The sequence below is a fragment of the Balaenoptera physalus genome (assembly GCF_965194825.1).
Source record: "Balaenoptera physalus genome assembly, chromosome: 10".
NCBI lineage: Eukaryota > Metazoa > Chordata > Mammalia > Artiodactyla > Balaenopteridae > Balaenoptera > Balaenoptera physalus.
In genome coordinates, this window is record NC_138889.1 from 42,415,299 (window position 1) to 42,435,040 (window position 19,742).

The window sequence follows — 19,742 nt, forward strand, 5'->3', positions numbered from 1 at the left end:
CATGTTAAGGATTTTAAATGTTTAAATCTTGCAATGCAGTAATTCCATTTCTAGTTATCTAATCCAAGGAAATTCATTATTTAACTAATATTTTACCAAATATACTGATCTAGGTACTGAAATATAGGATATTTATAAGGGATTAGTAATACTTGTGGAAAAGCAAAAACCAAAATAACTGTCCAATAATAGGGGGAAAGTTGAGTCACGTATCTCCATCCAATAGAATTTATTTAGCCATCAAATATGATGGTTATAATTATTTGCAATAAACGGTAAGTAGACTTTCTAACGTGAGAAGAAATTTATTAAACACAGCATTTAGATATTGGCTGTCAGCAGAAACAATGGCTAACGTCTGAGGCATTCTGTCAACAATTCTCATTTGAAAGAATAGCTTTGAAATATGCACGGAGCATGAAAGACAAGAAGGCTTTCCTGCTGTCCTGAAATTGCTCTGCAATCTGTACAATAAACAATCGGGACAATGGCCACAGTGAGAGGACTTATTAAACTTACTTCACTTCTTACCTTCCCCAGTTTAAAACACAGACACACAGACACACACACACACACACACACACACACACACACACACATACACCAGGAAAGCTTAGAGGAATTATTTTTGAAAGACTCCTAATTTCCAGAAATCCATCAAGTCTAATCATTCTGATAAAAATACTTTTCTTCAAATGTCAGAATTGTCAAGTTTCCTTAGAGGAAGAATTTCTGTGTTACTGGGGATACCAAGAATAAGGGTAAAATGGAAGAGTAACTGAAATGTAAGGGTACTTATTCTCAACTAGTACCTGTGGCTCCAATCGAAAGAAACATGTAGGCAGTTTCACAGTAAAAGCAACCATCTGAGACCCATAGAGAAGACATTTGCCTGGAGCACTGAAGGATCACCGTAATTGTACCCGGCAAATTCTGAGTTTTGATTTGAGCACAGAGTTACACTTACAAAATCAGAGTGTTTCCTTTGGATGCTCAATATCTGAAGATTAATGTGTATCTAGATTATTTATTTTATATAGATGGTAGACCAGCCGCATACCTCCTAGGATCCTTAGAAATGTAAAAAGGAAATAATTTAGTTTATAAAACAAATATAGGGGACTTCCCTGGCAGTCCAGTGGTTAGGACTCTGTGCTTCCACTGCAGAGGGACGGGTTTGATCCCTGGTCAGGGAACGAAGATCCCACATGCCACGTGTCAAAGCCAACAAAAACAAAAACAAAAACAAATACTCAACTCAAGGTTTGTTTTAGTTGTTTATTAAGAATTCAATAAGAAATGAGGGCCTGTGTGATATTCATAATCAACATTTTAGGGTTTATTAGGGGAAAGACCCTTAGCATGGTATTTAAATTTTTGACATTAACTTTCCTTGTAAATTGTTTCACTCTTCTCTTTTCATTTCTCTAGAGGAAGTTTTCATATAGAATGAAAATTTTGATTATATATTTATATAGATTTAAATAAAATCATTGTAGAAGAATTTTTTAGATTAAAAATTAGGGTGAGATGGGGAGATTATCACATGATACAGGTGACGGGTACTTGTATATCCTCAGGGTCTAGCTTGAGTGGTGACAGCTATAAGGAGGAGAGGTAGGCAGGCTGGATCCTTGGGTCCTTATAGAAGGAAGGAGAGCACAGGAAGCCTCCCTGGGGTATACAGGTGTCCCTGGGGCCTCACAGTAGACTGTCGTGGGATCCCCTGACATCACCGACTATATGTCTAGGGAGAGGGAGATGTAATAGCCAACGGTAACTAGGATACTGTATTCCCATCCTTAGAAAAAATGATTTCTAAAGGAGGAAGTTAATTCAGGAGAGAGATGATCAATTTGTACTAAACAAGTTGGTTTTCAGGGGCTCAGTGGCCAGTCAAGAAGGAAAAGCAAATCAGAAGCGCAGGAGAAAGTCAGTGCTATTAGAGAAAGCTATGGCAATAAATAATATCTTTAAAGGGAGAGAGTGTGATACTAAAGAAAGCCATGAACAGAAAAAGGAGATTGAAAGGGAGAAATAAAAAGAGTTAAAAGAGAGATGAGAATTGAGCTTTGAAATAAGACGGCATTTGTATAGTGGAAAAAGAAGTGGAACCAAGGAGAAAGAAAAGAACTGGAGAAGACTATCAGTACCCTGGAGGTCAGAGACATTTGAGGAGGAAGGAGGTGTTCCATGAATCAATGATTTAGAGAGATAAAGTGTAACCCATGGAGGCGCACTTGGGAGACAGTGTGATGATTGACAGAGATCAATTTCAGTGGAGAAGTGGGGTCAGAATCAGAAGACGAGAGAGATGAGGAAATGTTTTTGTAAAGGTAGATAATTTTTGTTTATGTTTTGACATGTTCGGTATTGAAAGGAAGGTAAGAGAAAGAGTGTAGCTTAAATCAGGAAACAGACTGATGACTGATGATTTAAGTCTTTACAGAGGTGATAGTGATCATTTAATTGACCATAGTTTTGGAATGCATGGGAGGTGTCAATTTAAGGAGTTGAAATGACAAGATTAGCTCTGGAGAGGGGGAGTATCTTCTCTTCCCCTAAGATAGGAGAGTAGGTAGTAAGATGTGGTGTAACCAAGACGAGAGAGACTGCAGGGTGCACCAAATGATTTTAGTTACTTATTTTTTTAATAAAAATGTTTGGAGTGTGCACCATATAGAGTACCAAGATCCCTTGGAAAATTTGATGATGAACAAGACCTACACAAGGCTCTCAAAGTAGTTTTATATGGAAGATAAGACAAGCACAAAAATAACTCTAGAGATTGAGAACACAAGCTATGAAGTTAAATATAAATTTTTCTACACCTCAGTTTCTTCCTCCATAAAATGGGAATACTGAGAGTACCAGCTATGTTTCAAGCATCCCATTCTCTTGCTAGCTTACATTTCCTAGGGTTCTAATAAAAGTATTTCACCTAATGGAGACATTTAGCCCATGAATCGATCACTGTTTCATTCTCCGTCATTGCCCTCATGTTCTCATTTCCTTTTTTACCCAGGATAAATTTACTGGTCCATCATTTTAATCACTCTCTTATCCCTCCATCCAATCCATCAAGACACTTGTTCCTCTCTCCTTGAGATACACATGGCTGGAAAACCCTAACCCTGATGAAACCTTACTATTTACTTTCTTCCCATCTTTTGGGTCCCCTTGTGGATGGAGGAAAATTCCACAGAGTCATACAATATGAGTTCAGGAAACACATCAAGACCAAGGCACACATCGGCTCTGCATTTCTTCAGCGTCTACATGGAGACGCATCCCATGTTGAGGAGGGTTTTGTTCTAGTGGAGGCCCCTTCCCCAGTGCTCTTCCTTCATATAGGGCTTTGAAGTCAGCAAACTTATTAGGAAAGGGAGCTTCGGACTGCTTGGGGAATTAAGCGGCCTAGATATCATGCCAGCCATTTACAGGAGCTGTCCGGGAAAGCCAGTAGCCCTGTACGTTAGGAGGCGCCTGGGGACCTTGGGCCCTTTTGGATGCTATAGCCCTCCAGTCATGGAAGGAGTCTAGGCTAGCCTATTGTTCAGGCATCTTAGGATGAACATCTAGGGTCATGTTTGAACAATGCTTCTCCTTCATAACAATCTATCCCCAAGACCCTTGAGTGCTCATCAGGTGTTTCTGGAATAGGAAGAGAGAGATTATTTGACTTCCACCCAATCTTTAGAGGCTAAGTTAACTGCATTTGTCACACTCCCTCAAGGATGAACTAGCTTGTCAACCACTTCCCCTCCCCACCATTTATTACCAACAAATTCTATAGAAACCTCGAGATTGTTTCTTTTACCCTTTGACATTAAAGTTGGAAAAAGAGAAGAGTGTTTTAATCCTCCATTACCTACCTTCTGCATGTTCCATGGTGCATGAGGCTCCAGGGCAGAGGTACACAGAGCTACTACTGCTCACTCAAAGGGCCCCTGCCACCAGTATTCGAGTCTGCAGCAAACATTCCTTTGATGCACTCTTACAAAAGCTACCAGCAGGGGTCACAGAGAGCAAGCCCTTCCTGGGCTATTTTTTTGTCCCTGATCCCAGATCCAAAGGAGAAATATTTTATGTTGAAGCCAAATTGTGCTGACCTCTTTGGGGAGAGGGGTGGTAGAGGATTGGGCCCCAGCCACAGCTTCCTCTTGTCTTGAATGGACCCCAGATAAGATATAGGGACCTCGGGCACGTCTTGCAGACCATAGGAGATGTGGGGAGTTTCTATTACTTGGAACAATGGCAGGCAAGCTGATGTTTCGAAGTCTTATTGGGGAGACTACAGGGTGAGGAAGATGAAATGCCTTTGTTCTCTAAAGGCATTTGAGCTCTTCCTCACCGATTTCTTTAGCATGGTTTTCTTCTCCTCTCCCTGGTTCTTGTGCTGACCCAATACTAGTGGTGTTTAATGCCCTGACAACTGTGCTAGCTCCTCCCATTCTGGCAGTTTTCCCAGGGAAATCCCTCTGTAACTAAAAGGACCCTGAAATTTGTATAACCTTTAGATCCCATATATTTTCTTGTAAGAAATCTTAAAGGAAAGATTTCAGGTAAAATACCTGTGTTTTGTGGGCTGATAACTTTAAAAAGGAGGCCTTTTAGTAGACAGTTGGAAGAGCCAGTTGGATTCCACCGTGATGCAATCAGGAATGTTGGAGTTACCATGGCGCTGATGTGAGTATATCTGGAAGAGATACATGGGTACTGATCATCAGTTCAAGTTTCATTTGGAAATGTTTTGTTGAGAGAGTACCTGTTTTCCTGGAAGGAAAATCGTCTCTACTTTTATCCAAAGCAAGACAATCAGAGGAGAGTTCCCTGAAAAGGTGATGTTTGGGCTGAGGCTTGAGAGTTGCCTGGGTGCAAAGACCATCAGGCAAGAGTATACCGGCCTTTTTTGAGACACAGCCAGGAATGTGTTTGGAATGAGAGAGCAAGGAGCAGGGTAGAAAGGGGTGAGGTCAAGAGGTGATGGTGGGCCAGATCACTTAGGGACTTTTCGGACATTTGGAGGATTCTAAGTGGGGTGGAATAGGTGCGCCTGAAGTTTGAGGACAGGGGAAAGTGAGAGAGAATATTTGAAGGGTGGAAATTAGGGGAGCTTAAGAGGATTAGGAAACAGTATTAAGGGAGCACTTGAAATTGGATTAATGAGATAGTTTGCTTTGGTTATTTTTTTGTTTTCTGATATGTACATATATTTTCTGTCCTAAATCATAACTATTACATATGCTCTATACAGTTCAAGTTGAACGTGGAGTGTACATGGTGAGATTAATTTTTCACATTGTTTTCAATATGTTTTTTTCTTTTCACGCACACACACTGTATTTTATTTTTATAAGGGATAGATAAACTGACACCAAGCATTGTAAATGGATGACCACAACAAAAGCAACAATGATTGCAATTACCAAACATGAAACTCACTCATACTATGTCATAATATTGACATTCAGTCCAGTAATCCTCCACTGTAACAGCTCCTTTAATTGGCAGTGGAAATTGATTTGTATATTTTTTGCCTCTGAGTCCTTGTGGGATTTCTTGTTTTTTTTTTTAATTCAAACAGAAAGTCACAAAAATTAAATCATCCTCATAAATTGACTCAGTCCCACGTAATTAATTTTTTTTCATCTTGATCTTTTGTTAGCACTTTCATGAATTCATCAGTTTTCCATTAGTATTCTGAACATGCTTATTCATTCAGTTCAGCAGTATAGTCAGTTACCAGAAACCTGTACTTGTCAGAGTCTTTTCCATGAATTCCTTGAAGGTGAACCCCTTTTATAGGAACATTTTTGCAAAAGCATCAGAGTACACCCAGAACTGTCTGTAAATGACAGAAGACTTGAAAATGACCACGGTTAAAGATTGGATGAAAGTTCATTATAATGCAATTGACAAGGAAATTTTGTTATTTCTGAGATATACATTTTAAAGTAATAACTAGAATTATGACTTAGAACATTAGACCAGAAGATATAAGGTTTCTGGAAATTTCATGTAATGTCTGAAACATTTATATTAACATATTTCCATACAAATAACCCAAAGAAAGTTTAGTATTAGTTGTTTTTTGTTTGTTTGTTTTTTTATACTGCAGGTTCTTATTAGTCATCAATTTTATACACATCAGTGCATACCTGTCAATCCCAATCGCCCAATTCAGCACACCACCACCCACACCCCACTGCGGTTTTCCCCCCTTGGTGTCCATACGCTTGTTCTCTACATCTCTGTCTCAACTTCTGCCCTGCAAACCGGTTCATCTGTACCATTTTCTAGGTTCCACATACATGTGTTAATATACGATATTTGGTTTTCTCTTTCTGACTTACTTCACTCTGTATGACAGTCTCTAGATCCATTCACGTCTCACCAAATGACTCAATTTCATTCTTTTTTATGGCTGAGTAATATTCCATTGTATATATGTACCAGCACTTCTTTATCCATTCGTCTGTCGATGGGCATTGAGGTTGCTTCCGTGACCTGGCTATTGTAAATAGTGCTGCAATGAATATTGGGGTGCATGTGCCTTTTTGAATTATGGTTTTCTCTGGGTATATGTCCTGTAGTGGGATTGCTGGATCATATGGTAATTCTATTTTTAGTTTTTTAAAGAATCTCCGTACTGTTCTCCACAGTGTCTGTATCTATTTACATTCCCACCAACAGTGCAAGAGGGTTCCCTTTTCTCCACACCCTCTCCAGCATTTGTTGTTTGTAGATGTTCTCATGATGCCTATTCTAACTGGTGTGAGGTGATACCTCATTGTAGTTTTGATTTGCATTTCTCTAATAATTAGTGATGTTGAGCAGATTTCCATGTTGATGCGTCTCTTTTTCCTAACTTTAATGAGAATGTTACTTTTGTTTCACTATTAAGAATGATCCTTGCTAGTTTGTACCTTGAAATTCTTTATCTTACCAAACAAGTTTCTCTTGATGCTTTGCAAGTAAGAATTGTAAAATCATGAATGGATTTTGCATTTCATCAAATGCTTTTTTGGTACCTATAAGATGATGATATTTTTCATTTACTTTGCTAATATTCTGAATTATATCATTAAATTTTCCAATGTTGAATCATCCTTGCATTCTATTTGGTCATGATGTATTATTCTTTTATTGTATTGCTGTATTTCGTTGGATTACATTCCCTTTTATGCTTTCATCTATGCTTATAAACAAAGATGGCCTGTAGCTTTATTTTTTATCGTCCATTTTTCGTTTGGCTATCAGAGATCAGAATTGCCTCATCTGAGAAGTTTTCTAACTTTTTCTATACTCTGAAACAATTTGCACAATAAGAGTTAACTGTTTCTTGAAACTTTTCTAGATTCACATATAAAATGATGTGTCTCCTGGACTTTCAGGGGTCATACTTTGAACCAGCTTCTTATACTGGGGTATTATTCAAGCTTTCTGGTGTTTCTTGGATCCATTTTGGATAAGTTTCCCCTCCAGAAATTTATTCTTTTCTCTTATCTTTTGAAAATTTTGCTGTCACGTTTCTCCTAAGATTCTCTTTTGAGATTTTAAACATTTTTTTGTGCACTATTTCATTCCTAGTGGTTTATTTTCCCCTTCTTTCTTATGCTCAGTTACTCCCATGGTGTATTGCTATCATTAATTTCTTCCAAGAATATTTTTGGTCATCAGTGTTCTGTCTTGTATGTGTTTTCTTTCATTAATTTTGTCTTTATTCTTTGTTATTTTTTTACTCCTACCCCTTCTTTCTCTTCTTCTATTTTATAGCTTCTTCAATTGAATGTTTAGTTCATATATTTTTAATCACTCTTCCTTTTCCTTTTCGTACAATGAAAGATATGTCTCCTTTAATGCTTTTCACCCTAAACTATATATTTAAATTTATCTAAATAATTTAAATACATTAAAACAAATTTATTTCACAGAAATTTGTGAAAATCATCATAACTTGATGAATTATGTCAATGAGCCATTCTGATGGGTGTGTAACCAGCACTTGGGTTCAGAATAGAATATTCACATTAATCTAGACACTTCCTCACACCCCCACTCACAACCTCTCTCTTTCACAAAGGTAACCACTACTCTGACTTCTAACATAGATTACGTTGGTACCAAAAAATATCATCATCTTATAGGTACCTTTTTATCTTTATCTAAATGGAAGCATAGAATAGGTATTCTTTTGAGTCCAGATAATTTTGCTCAGTATTATGTTTATAGAATTATTCTTATATTTTCATGTAGTTCTTGTTTATCTTCATTTCTGTATTATATTCCATTGTATGAATATACTACAGTGTACTTATCCATTCTAATGTTGACTGGCATTTGAGTTGTTTCCAGTGTTTGGCTTCTGAAATCGTGTTGTTCTGAACACTCTTGGACTTGACTTTCATTGCACAGACATACACATATCCTAGGCATGAATCATAGCACATGGGTAAGTTCAATTTTAGTGGATACTGTCCAAATAGTTTTTCAAAGTGAATGGAACGATTTCCATTCTCCTTACTAGAGTACAAGAATTTCCATTGTTCACAACAACACCATTTCTTGTATTGTCAATCTTATGAAATTTTACCCTTTATTTGAATATGCAATTATAGTCCATGGTGGTGATTTCTTTGTAGTTCCCTAGTAAATATTTCCAAACATTAGTTTTCAACCTGTCTCTATTCTTTTTTTTTTTAGGTTTTTTGTTCAATACTGCCCTGAAGACACTACATTTGGGATACCCAGCCAGGGCTGGGTGATTCACTAGATCTCAAGAGGACAGAGCCAAGTGTCAACCAAGGACATCAGAGACTTGCAGGCTCAGCCAGCACCAGTCCTGAGCAAGGCTTCTGCCCAGCGTGGAGTCCCCTGGAGAATCAGCAAGCCTAAGAAATATTATCAACTCATTGCATTAAAGTCTACTGCGGGTTCCTGCTGATATACTCCAACCCATTTTTGAAAAAGTACTGTTTCCCAGCATCTTCACCTATCCAGAACATAAATCAAAACTTGGGAGTTTCCTGCTTATTAATGAAAGCTATGACGTCTAAGTCCAACTGGGCCCAGAACCCAAGTTGTAGAATAATGGTATTTCATCCAACCAAAGAAGAGTTTAATGATTTCGATAAATACATTGCTTATATGGAATCCCAAGGTGCACACCGAGCAGGCGTGGCGAAGATCATTCCACCCAAGGACTGGAAAGCCAGACAGACCTATGATGATATCAATGACATCTTAATAGCCGCTCCCCTCCAGCAGGTGACTTCTGGGCAGGCAGGTGTGTTTACTCAATATCACAAAAAGAAGAAAGCCATGACCGTGGGTGAGTACCACCACTTAGCAAATAGTGAAAAATACCGGACTCCAGCACACTTTGATTTTAAGGAGCTGGAGCGAAAATATTGGAAAACACGCCTCTACGATTCACCAGTATATGGTGCGGACGTCAGTGGCTCCTTATTCGATCAAAACACGGAGCAGTGGAACCTTGGACACCTGGGAACCCTTCAGGACCTGCTGGAGCAGGAGTGCGGAGTGGTCATCGAAGGCGTCAACACCCCCTACCTGTACTTCGGCATGTGGAAGACCGCCTTCGCCTGGCACACGGAGGACATGGACCTTTACAGCATCAACTACCTGCACTTCGGGGAGCCCAAGACGTGGTACGCGGTGCCCCCGGAGCACGGCCGGCGCCTGGAACGCCTGGCCAGGGAGCTTTTCCCGGGCAGCGCGCGGGGCTGTGAGGCCTTCCTGCGGCACAAGGTGGCTCTCATCTCGCCCACGGTGCTCAAGGACAACGGCATCCCCTTCGATCGGATCACTCAGGAGGCTGGAGAGTTCATCGTGACCTTTCCCTATGGCTACCACTCTGGCTTCAACCATGGCTTCAACTGCGCGGAAGCCATCAATTTCGCCTGCCCGCGCTGGATCGATTATGGCAAAGTGGCCTCGCAGTGCAGCTGCGGGGAGGCCCGGGTCGCCTTCTCCATGGACGCCTTCGTGCGCATCCTGCAACCGGAGCGCTACGAGCTGTGGAAAGGCGGGCAGGACCGGATCGTGGTGGACCACACGCAGCCCACGGCGCCGGACAGCCAGGTCCTGAACGCCTGGAGGGAGGTCCGAGCGTCCCTGGGAGCCGCTCTCGCCACGAGGCACCACCTGCCCCGCCGCGCTCTGCGCCCCCGTAGGGCTGTAGCCGCGGGCGGTGGGACCCGCCACCGAGTCCCTGTGCGTGCTGTGTCCCGGCGCCCCTCGCCGGCCCGGGGTTCTTGCTCTGCCGACCAGTTCAGGGACGGGGCCACCAGCACCTCCGCGGAGCCCGGTCCGACCCAGCCGCCGACCCCAGGTCCATCTGCCCCGGATCGCCACCCAGCTGGAAGATGTGGCCCTCGTCGTCGTCCTTGGGAACAGGGCACTCAGGAGCCAGCTGCTCCCCCCAGGGCTAAGAGGAGGCTTTCGGTAGACACAGCTCAGGACCCAGAGGCTCAGCCCCTGCCTGTGGATGCACCCTCGCCGGACAGCGCCGCCCCGCTCAGCCCTGGGCTCCAGCATCCCGCCACGGCTTCTGGCTGTGGTTGTGGCCCTGTCCCCTAAGCCCAGGGGATGCCTTTCTACCCCACTGCTCTTGCATGGGGATCCTTTGAGACTGGTCATATTTCCATTTCAGAGCTTTGGGTATTTGCAGGTCACTAGCCTTGCGTGAGCGTGCCTCCTGTGCTGCCGCTGGACATGCTGGTTCCCTGGTGTTTACCAAATTCTCCAAAGTTTGTTCTTCCTTCCAGACCCTGGAATCGTTGGACACTGCTAACTCCTGTGTCACAAACTGAGGTTTCATGCACTGGACACTCTAGTATCTCTGGGAACTAGGTCCTGCTGAGGTCACCAGAGCCCAATCTACCTCACACTCCCATCCTGTGGGCCAGCTCTGGATGCTGCTGTACTTCTAAAGAACCCTGGGCTTTGATTACCCTCCAGTCTCTCTCCTTTTCCTCTTCCCCCTTCCCTTCCTGCTTTTCTTGCCAAACTAGGCCCTTTTGACCAATTAGGTCAGTAGAGACTAAGATAATAATTGATAATCTTTCTGAGTCTTTGATGTATTGAAAATGTGTTCTCTGCTAGTAGGGTAACTAGAATGTTAAAATCTGAGTTTATTAAATATATTAAAGGTAACCAGAATGTTAAAATCTGACTTTATTTTCTGTGTTGTTCAGTCAGTCAACTGAGAGGTGGTCATTTTTTCTGCACTTTTCTTAATAATTATATCAAAACATTTCAAGCAAATCTTATTTTTATGAGCTGGTTGCCTTGTGTGATGTTGGTGAGTGAGTTTGGGGTTGATTGTTGGGTTCCAGCTGGCTGGCTGGGTTGGGGGGTTTGGTTTGCAGGCCTATCTGAAGGATGACTTGGTGGGAATCACCTGGCACTTGGCTGATCCAAGTTGCTAGGAGAGATGAGCAAACAGAGGACAAAAAGTGCCAGCATATGAAAATCTTCTCTGCAAGTCTCCACTGCCTTCTCAATGCTGTATGTATATTTCACAAGGTTAAGTCATTGACACATCCCAATAAACCAATCCACAAATAAAGGAACAAGACAATTTCAAGTGGGCATGGTTCTGTGAAGAGATTAAAGGGGATGGGATGCTAGTGCAGAATGGGCAGTGTGGTTCCGGTGGTCAGGGAATACTTCGTAGAGCAGGAGACCTTTCTGAGTCCCAAATGACAAGAAGGAAGGTCCAGAGCTGATTTCCACTTGGATGAAACAGCAAGTGTAACAGCCCTAACATAGAGCTTGGTGTTTTTGTGTGGATAGAGAGGAAGCTCATTTGTGTCTGGGGCACTGAGAAGGGAGAGGCAGGGTCCAGGGTATGCAGGACCTTGTAGCTCATGTGAAATATTTGAGTTTTTTTCAACTTGAAATGAGAAGGCATTGGAAGTTGAAAACAGCACTTGACATGATATAATTTGCACAGTTAACTAATCACCTTAATTGTTCTGTGGACCCCTTGGGGGCAGGAGAAGTAGTTAGAACATCTAAGTAATACAGGTGAGAATTGATGGTTACTGACTTAGGCCATAGTGTTGAAAATGCACAGAAGTGGCCAAAGTCAGAATCAATTTTGGAAATTGAACATGATAGTTTGGATGCAGAAGGAAACACTTCAGAGAATCAAACCACATCTCTCTTCCCTCCAGCTCTCCCCTACAGAATTTCAGTAAGAATCTGGAATTTGAAGCACCATGTAAGATTACAGGCAGGACTAATGAAAAAGTAAGGCTTCTTTGAAGTTCTGATTGAGGAGTAGCAAAAGCCCACATCTCATCCCTATCACCATGCAGCTAGGCAACTGTGTGGTAGTATATTCTGTGGAAAACTGAAGCTGAGAGACTGAACTCAGGCTCCTCAGTGGAGGATGGCAGTGAGATGCTTGGCTGGAAAGATGATGAAGCCCTGTATTGAGATGGTGGAACCACATGATGGAAGCAGACTGGAATTACTGGGAAGGCAGCAGCCCTGGAGAGCAACTGGACCATAGTAGATCTCATATGAGCAAGGAGTAAACTTTCATGTGATAAGTAACTGAGAACTTAAGGGCTTTTGGTCCTTTCATTTAGGTCAGTTGTGGATATGGCAGTGCAGAGAAATAAGGGAACTCTGAAAAGTCTCTGTGAAGACAGTAGCCTGGCTCATATTGCTATTTTAAATTTTAGAAACTGAAATTTTCCTTGTCATATTTCAGGGATATCACAATCTCTTCCCGGCAGATACACGCTCCAAATAACCTAGGATAACAAAATTGGGAGTTTTGAAGGCCAAGAAACAAAAATCAACTTCAGAAAATATTTCTTCCACTATACTCCTTATGTATTCACCCAGTTTTATACTTGAAACAAAATTTCCTTTGCCCAATAAAGAGTAGCAATGTTAAAAATACAGTTTAGTTTTACCAGTAGACTGGTTCCTAAATTAGTCTTCTTGACCTAAGTAGGCATTTCTCAAAAGAAGATATACAAATGGCCAACAGGCCCATGAAAAGATGCTCAACATCGCTAATTATTAGAGAAATGCAAATCAAAACCACAGAGGGGTATCACCTCACACCTGTCAGAATGGCCATCGTCAAAAAGTCTACAAATAATAAATGCTGGAGAGGGTGTGGATGAAAGGGAACCCTGTTACACTTTCGGAGGGAATGCAAATTGGTTCAGTCACTATGGAAAACTGTATGGAGGTTGCTTATAAAAACTAAAAATAGAGCTACCATATGATCCAACTATTCCATTCCTAGGCGTATATCCAGAAAAGACGAAAGCTCTAATTCGAAAAGATACATGCACCCCAGTGTTCATAGCAGCCCTTTTTACAATAGCCAAGACATGGAAACAAACCAAGTGCCCATCAACAGATGATTAGTTTAAGAAGAAGAGGTATATACATACCGTGGAATATTACTCAGCCACAAAAGGATGAAATATTGCCACTTGCAGCAGCATAGATGGACCTAGAGAATATCATACTAAGTGAAGTAAGTAAGACAGAAAAAGACAAATAGATCACTTATATGTGTTATCTAAAAAACAATACAAGTGAATCTATATACAAAACAGAAACAGAGTCACAGACATAGAAAACAAACTTGTGGTTAGCTAAGGGGAAAGGGAGCAGGGGAGGAATAAATTAGGGGTATGGGATTAACAGATACACACGACTGTACAGAAAACAGATAAGCAACAAGGATTTGCACAAAAAATCAAAACAAACAAAAACAAAACCAAAAAAACCCACGGATTTGCTATATAGCACAGGGAACTGTATTTAATATCTTGTAATAATCTATTATGAAAAATAATCTGAAAAAATATGTATATAACAATCACTTTTCTGTACACCTGCGACTAACACAATATTGCAAATCAACTATACTTCCATTAAAAAAAAAATTAGGCTTCTTGAAAGGATCAGGAGCTGGGGGTGGTAATGAAGGGGGTTCATCAAGCAATTGTATTGAAAATTCTATTTTATTTCAAGTCAACTGGCACACTCAAATTGGATACTCACAATCTGGACCACTCTTCTCAGGAAAAGATGCCCAGATCCAGCTGTTCTTCCATGTCCAGTAAGTTGTTGCTATACTTAATCTTGGAAAAGCAAGGGACATTGACAATGACAATTAAATAAAGACAAGGATAGAGCCATCTTCTTTCTTACTGCCACGATCTCTCCTAGGCCTCTCTCCACTTCTGAGAAATAACAATCACAAGTCCAGTGTATATTCATCAAGTTTGTAGACAAAAGGCTACGAAACCAAAAGTAGTATGTCGTGTGGTTTTAACAACATACCCCCACCATCACCTTTTAAAAAAGTCAATATTACAGTTACAAGATCTAAAGACTTTCCTATCTATAGTCCCTAGTTAGTTCAACAAAGTCCACTAGATCTGGGTAATTTATTTTATTTTATTCGTTCTGCTGCTGATGGACAATAGGGTTATTTGCAAATCTTTGTTATTTCGAACTATGCTTTACAGAGCAGCTTTGTATATAGGATTCCTGGGTTGTATTTATGTTCACTTTTAACTTTTTAGAAAAAGCCCGCTTGCCCTCCAATTTCCACCTCTATTGGCAGTGTGGGAGAGATTTGGTTTCTCCATATCTTGACCCACTTTTTATATTGTCAGACCTAATCAAAATGGGCAGAGAACAGCTTCTCTGATTGCTAGTAATCCTGCACATCTTCTTGTATTTATTGGCCATTTGGATTTCCTCTTTTCTGAATTACCTACTCTAAAGCTCTGCCTACTTTTTTTGGTTTGACTATTTTTTGTTGTTGTTATGTAGAAGTTATATGATATTCAGGATACTAATTCATTGTCTATTTCATGTATGATGACAAACTTCTCCTAGACTGTAAGTTCTTTTAATTTTTTACGTCATAGTATTAGTCAGGGTTCTTCAGAGTAATAGAACCGATAGGAGATATATGTATAGCTCTTATTAGAGGAACTCATTCATTTGGTTATGGAGGCTGAGGAATCCCACGATCTGTCAGGTGGGCCGTCTGCAAGATGGAGAACAGGGAATATGGTTGAGTCTGGGTTCGAAAGCCTGGGAACCTGGAGTGCCCATGTCAGATGTCCCAAAGCAAGGGAAGACGGATGCGTCTGCTCAAGCAGAGAGAGTAAATTCACCCCTACTCTGCTCTTTTGTTGAATTTGGGCTCTCAGTGGTTTGGGTGATCCCGCCTGCAGTGGTGAAGGCGCTCTTTACTCAGTCTACTGATGCAAGTGCTAATCTCTTCCCGGAAGAGCCATGCAGAACACACAGAAGTGATGCTTTACCAGCTATCTGGGCATCTCTTAGCCCAGTCTACATGTGAAATTAACCATCACAGTCATTAGTTTGGAATCATTTAAATATATCAGACGTTCCCATCATGGTGCTTTTGGTTCTTTAAGCCATTGTTCCACCCTGAGTTCATACAGACCTTCTTCAATATTTTCTCTTAAAATTCTGTGTTTTATCCATCTGTAATGCACCTCAAATTTATTTATGTAAGTGGTATGAGGTCAAGCTCCAATCCCACCCACCCCCCAAAATAGTGCCAATGCCACTACCACATATTGAATAGCCCATCCTTCCCCATTGGTTTGGTACGCTACCTCCATCGTAGGCAGACTCCCACATATCCATGTGTCTGTGTCTGGCCTCCCTATTCTGTATGCAGATACATTTGTCCATTGCAGCTCAAATACCACAGTTCGGTAGAGGAGAAATCACCCCTCTTTGTTCTTCTTTTAAGGAAACATCTTGGAGATTCTTGCTTGAATACTTCCCTACTTACAAGATCTGTCACCCTGACCAAGTTTCTTAATATCTCCTTGATGCGGTTTCCTCATATGAGAAATAGGGTTCCTAGGATTTCCCTCATAGGGTCATTATGAAGATAAGGCATAAATAAATTATTCTATGCAGAGTGCATTGAACAGTGTCTGGCATTAGATAGTCACCATATATTAGCTATTTTTAATAATATTTGTTCTGTTAGAGGTACAGAGAAACTTCTGTGGATCAAAAACAATGAAAAAGAGAGTGAAAAGACAAATCAAAGAGTGAGAACAGATATCGCATTACTCATACCCAGTAAAGAAGTAATAAGCAGAACATATAACTACTACCAAGACAGACAACCGAGCAGAAAAATGGACACAATACTTGATGAGGCACTTCCTGAAGGGGCACCTCCAATCAGACAATAATCATCAGAAAATTGGTTCACTCCTATTAGGAACCAAGTAAATGCAAATCATTATGAGGTGCCCCTGTCCCTCACCTGATCGGCTAAAACTGTAAAGGCAGAAAATCACCAAATGTCTGCAAAAGTGAAGGGCGATGAACACCCTTGCACGCAGCTAGTGCGTAAACTGGTAAAATGTGTTGAAAACATTTGGCAACTTTCAGTTTACATATTCTATGGCCAGTATAGGCGTCAGAGAAGTTTCAGAGCAGCGCTGTTTGTAAGAGGCCAAAAGTGGAAACAACCCAAAGCCCCATCTACAGTAGAAAGTTTATATGGTTGAATACTTTACAGCCCTGAAACAGAAAAGTCCAGCTGCACGCAACGGCGTAAATGATGAAAAATTACACCAAAAATACACTAAAGTACATAAATACATTTGTGTTTCTTCACGGTTATATAAAGTTTTCAAAAATGGACAGAGTTTTAATTTTATAATGTTCACCAAATTTACTACGTGAATAGTTAGGATAAGGTCAGTGTAGGAGGCAGAAGGGGCTGTAATCTGGGAAAAAGAGCGCAAGTCAGGCAGCCAGGTGCCTGGCAATGTTGCATTTCTTGACCTGGGTAGTGGTTCCACTTCTGTTCACTCTATAGTTATTTGCAGAACTGTACATATATGCTCTACAGATGTCTGTGAACACTTTTTGTTTTTGTTTTTTTTGTTTTTTTTGTTTTTTTTGTTTTAGAAATTTCATGTAATGTCTGAAACATTTATATTAACATATTTCCATACAAATAACCCAATGAAAGTTTAGTATTAGTTGTTTTGTTTGTTTTTTTATACTGCAGGTTCTTATTAGGCATCAATTTTATACACATCAGTGTATACATGTCAATCCCAATCGCCCAATTCAGCACACCACCATCCCCACCTCACCGCAGTTTTCCCCCCTTGGTGTCCATATGTCCATTCTCTACATCTGTGTCTCAACTTCTGCCCTGCAAACGGGCTCATCTGTACCCTTTTTCTAGGTTCCCCATACATGCATTAATATACGATATTTGTTTTTCTCTTTCTGACTTACTTCACTCTGTATGACAGTCCCTAGATCCATCCACGTCTCAACAAATGACTCAATTTCGTTCCTTTTTATGGCTGAGTAATATTCCATTGTATATATGTACCACCACTTCTTTATCCATTCGTCTGTTGATGGGCATTTAGGTTGCTTCCATGACCTGGCTATTGTAGATAGTGCTGCAATGAACATTCGGGTGCATGTGTCTTTTTGAATTACGGTTTTCTCTGGGTATATGCCCAGTAGTGGGATTGCTGGGTCATATGGTAATTCTATTTTTAGTTTTTTAAGGAACCTCCATATTGTTCTCCATAGTGGCTGTATCAATTTACATTCCCACCAACAGTGCAAGAGGGTTCCCTTTTCTCCACACCCTCTCCAGCATTTGTTGTTTGTAGATTTTCTGATGATGCCCATTCTAACAGGAGTGAGGTGATACCTCATTGTAGTTTTGATTTGCATTTCTCTAATAATTAGTGATGTTGAGCATCTTTTCATGTGCTTCGTGGCCGTCTGTATGTCTTCTTTGGAGAAATGTCTATTTAGGTCTTCTGCGCATTTTTGGATTGGGGTGTTTGTTTCTTTGATATTGAGCTGAATGAGCTGTTTATATATTTTGGAGATTAATCCTTTGTCCGTTGATTCGTTTGCAAATACTTTCTCCCATTCTGAGGGTTGTCTTTTCGTCTTGTTTATGGTTTCCTTTGCTGTGCAAAAGCTTTGAAGTTTCATTAGGTCCCACTTGTTTATTTTTGTTTTTATTTCCATTACTCTAGGAGGTGGATCAAAAAAGATCTTGCTGTGATTTATGTCAAAGAGTGTTCTTCCTATGTTTTCCTCTAAGAGTTTTATAGTGTCCAGTCTTATATTTAGGTCTCTAATCCATTTTGAGTTTATTTTTGTGTATGGTGTTAGGGAGTATTCTAATTTCATTCTTTTACATGTAGCTGTCCAGTTTTCCCAGCACCACTTATTGAAGAGACTGTCTTTTCTCCATTGTATATCTTTGCCTCCTTTGTCATAGATTAGTTGACCATAGGTGCGTGGGTTAATCTCTGGGCTTTCTATCTTGTTCCATTGATCTATGTTTCTGTTTTTGTGCCAGTACCATGTTGTCATGATTACTGTAGCTTTGGCCTTTTTTTTTTTCCTTTAAAGCATAAAGGTGAAAAGGATGACATTTTATCTCAGAAAGCAACATTTTTTCCCTGGTAAAATTCTCATTTATTTATGCATTTAAAGTACAAGCATTGCATGCATATCATTTTTAGGTTTCTTCATTGGGGCCATGTATTTCTGTTATTAAAGGAATTAAAACCTTTTTTCTCCTTTTTTTTTTTTTTGAAGATATATTCTCTTTATTATAGTTACTCATCACTATCATATGTGCCTTCTGGGTCACTTTGGTAGTTCATGTTACATTTTTCCACATGTAAATTATTTTTATCATTTTACATGATGGGGAAGAAAATATGCAGATGTGTATCCATTCAGAAAAATAATTCATAATGCACAGATTATAAGAGCAGACAGAATTGAAATTAAAATTCCTTATAGAATACAGATACAGATTTCGTTTTTTTCTTATTGGAGTATAATTGCTTTACAATGGTGTGTTAGTTTCTGCTTTATAACAAAGTGAATCAGTTATACATATACATATGTCCCCATATCTATTCCCTCTTGCATCTCCCTTCCTCCCACCCTCCCTATCCCACCCCTCTAGGTGGTCACAAAGCACGGAGCTGATCTCCCTGTGCTATGCGGCTGCTGCCCACTAGCTATCTATTTTACATTTGGTAACGTATATATGTCCATGTCACTCTCTCACCTTGTCCCTGCCCCCCCCTTCCCCCTCCCCATATCCTCAAGTCCATTCTCTAGTAGGTCTGCATCTTTATTCCCATCTTGCCCCTAGGTTCTTCATGACCTTTTTTTTTTTTTTTTTAGATTCCATATATATGTGTTAGCATACGGTAGTTGTTTTTCTCTTTCTGACTTACTTCACTCAGTATGACAGTCTCTAGGTCCATCCACCTCACTACAAATAACTCAATTTCATTCCTTTTTATGGCTGAGTAATATTCCATTGTATATACGTGCCACATCTTCTTTATCCATTCATCTGTTGACGGACACTTTGGTTGCTTCCATGTCCTGGCTATTGTAAATAGAGCTGCAATGAACATTTTGGTACATGACTCGTTTTGAATTATGGTTTTCTCAGAGTATATGCCCAGTAGTGGGATTGCTGGGTCGTATGGTAGTTCTATTTTTAGTTTTTTAAGGAATGTCCATACAGTACTCCATAATGGCTGTATCAATTTACATTCCTACCAACAGTGCAGGAGGGTTCCCTTTTCTCCACACCCTCTCCAGCATTTATTGCTTGTAGATTTTTTGATGATGGCCAT

The 19,742-nt window shown here is 40.3% G+C and overlaps 1 long non-coding RNA gene and 1 pseudogene across 2 annotated transcripts in view; both read left to right on the plus strand.

Moving 5' to 3' along the window:
• Nucleotides 1–19,742, plus strand: part of LOC309636721 — a 939,587-nt gene that overhangs the window by 875,223 nt on the left and 44,622 nt on the right. The window lies entirely within an intron of this gene.
• Nucleotides 8,824–10,605, plus strand: LOC309636629 (lysine-specific demethylase 4D pseudogene; annotated as a pseudogene). Its single transcript has one exon. The product of its transcript is annotated as a lysine-specific demethylase 4D pseudogene (transcript).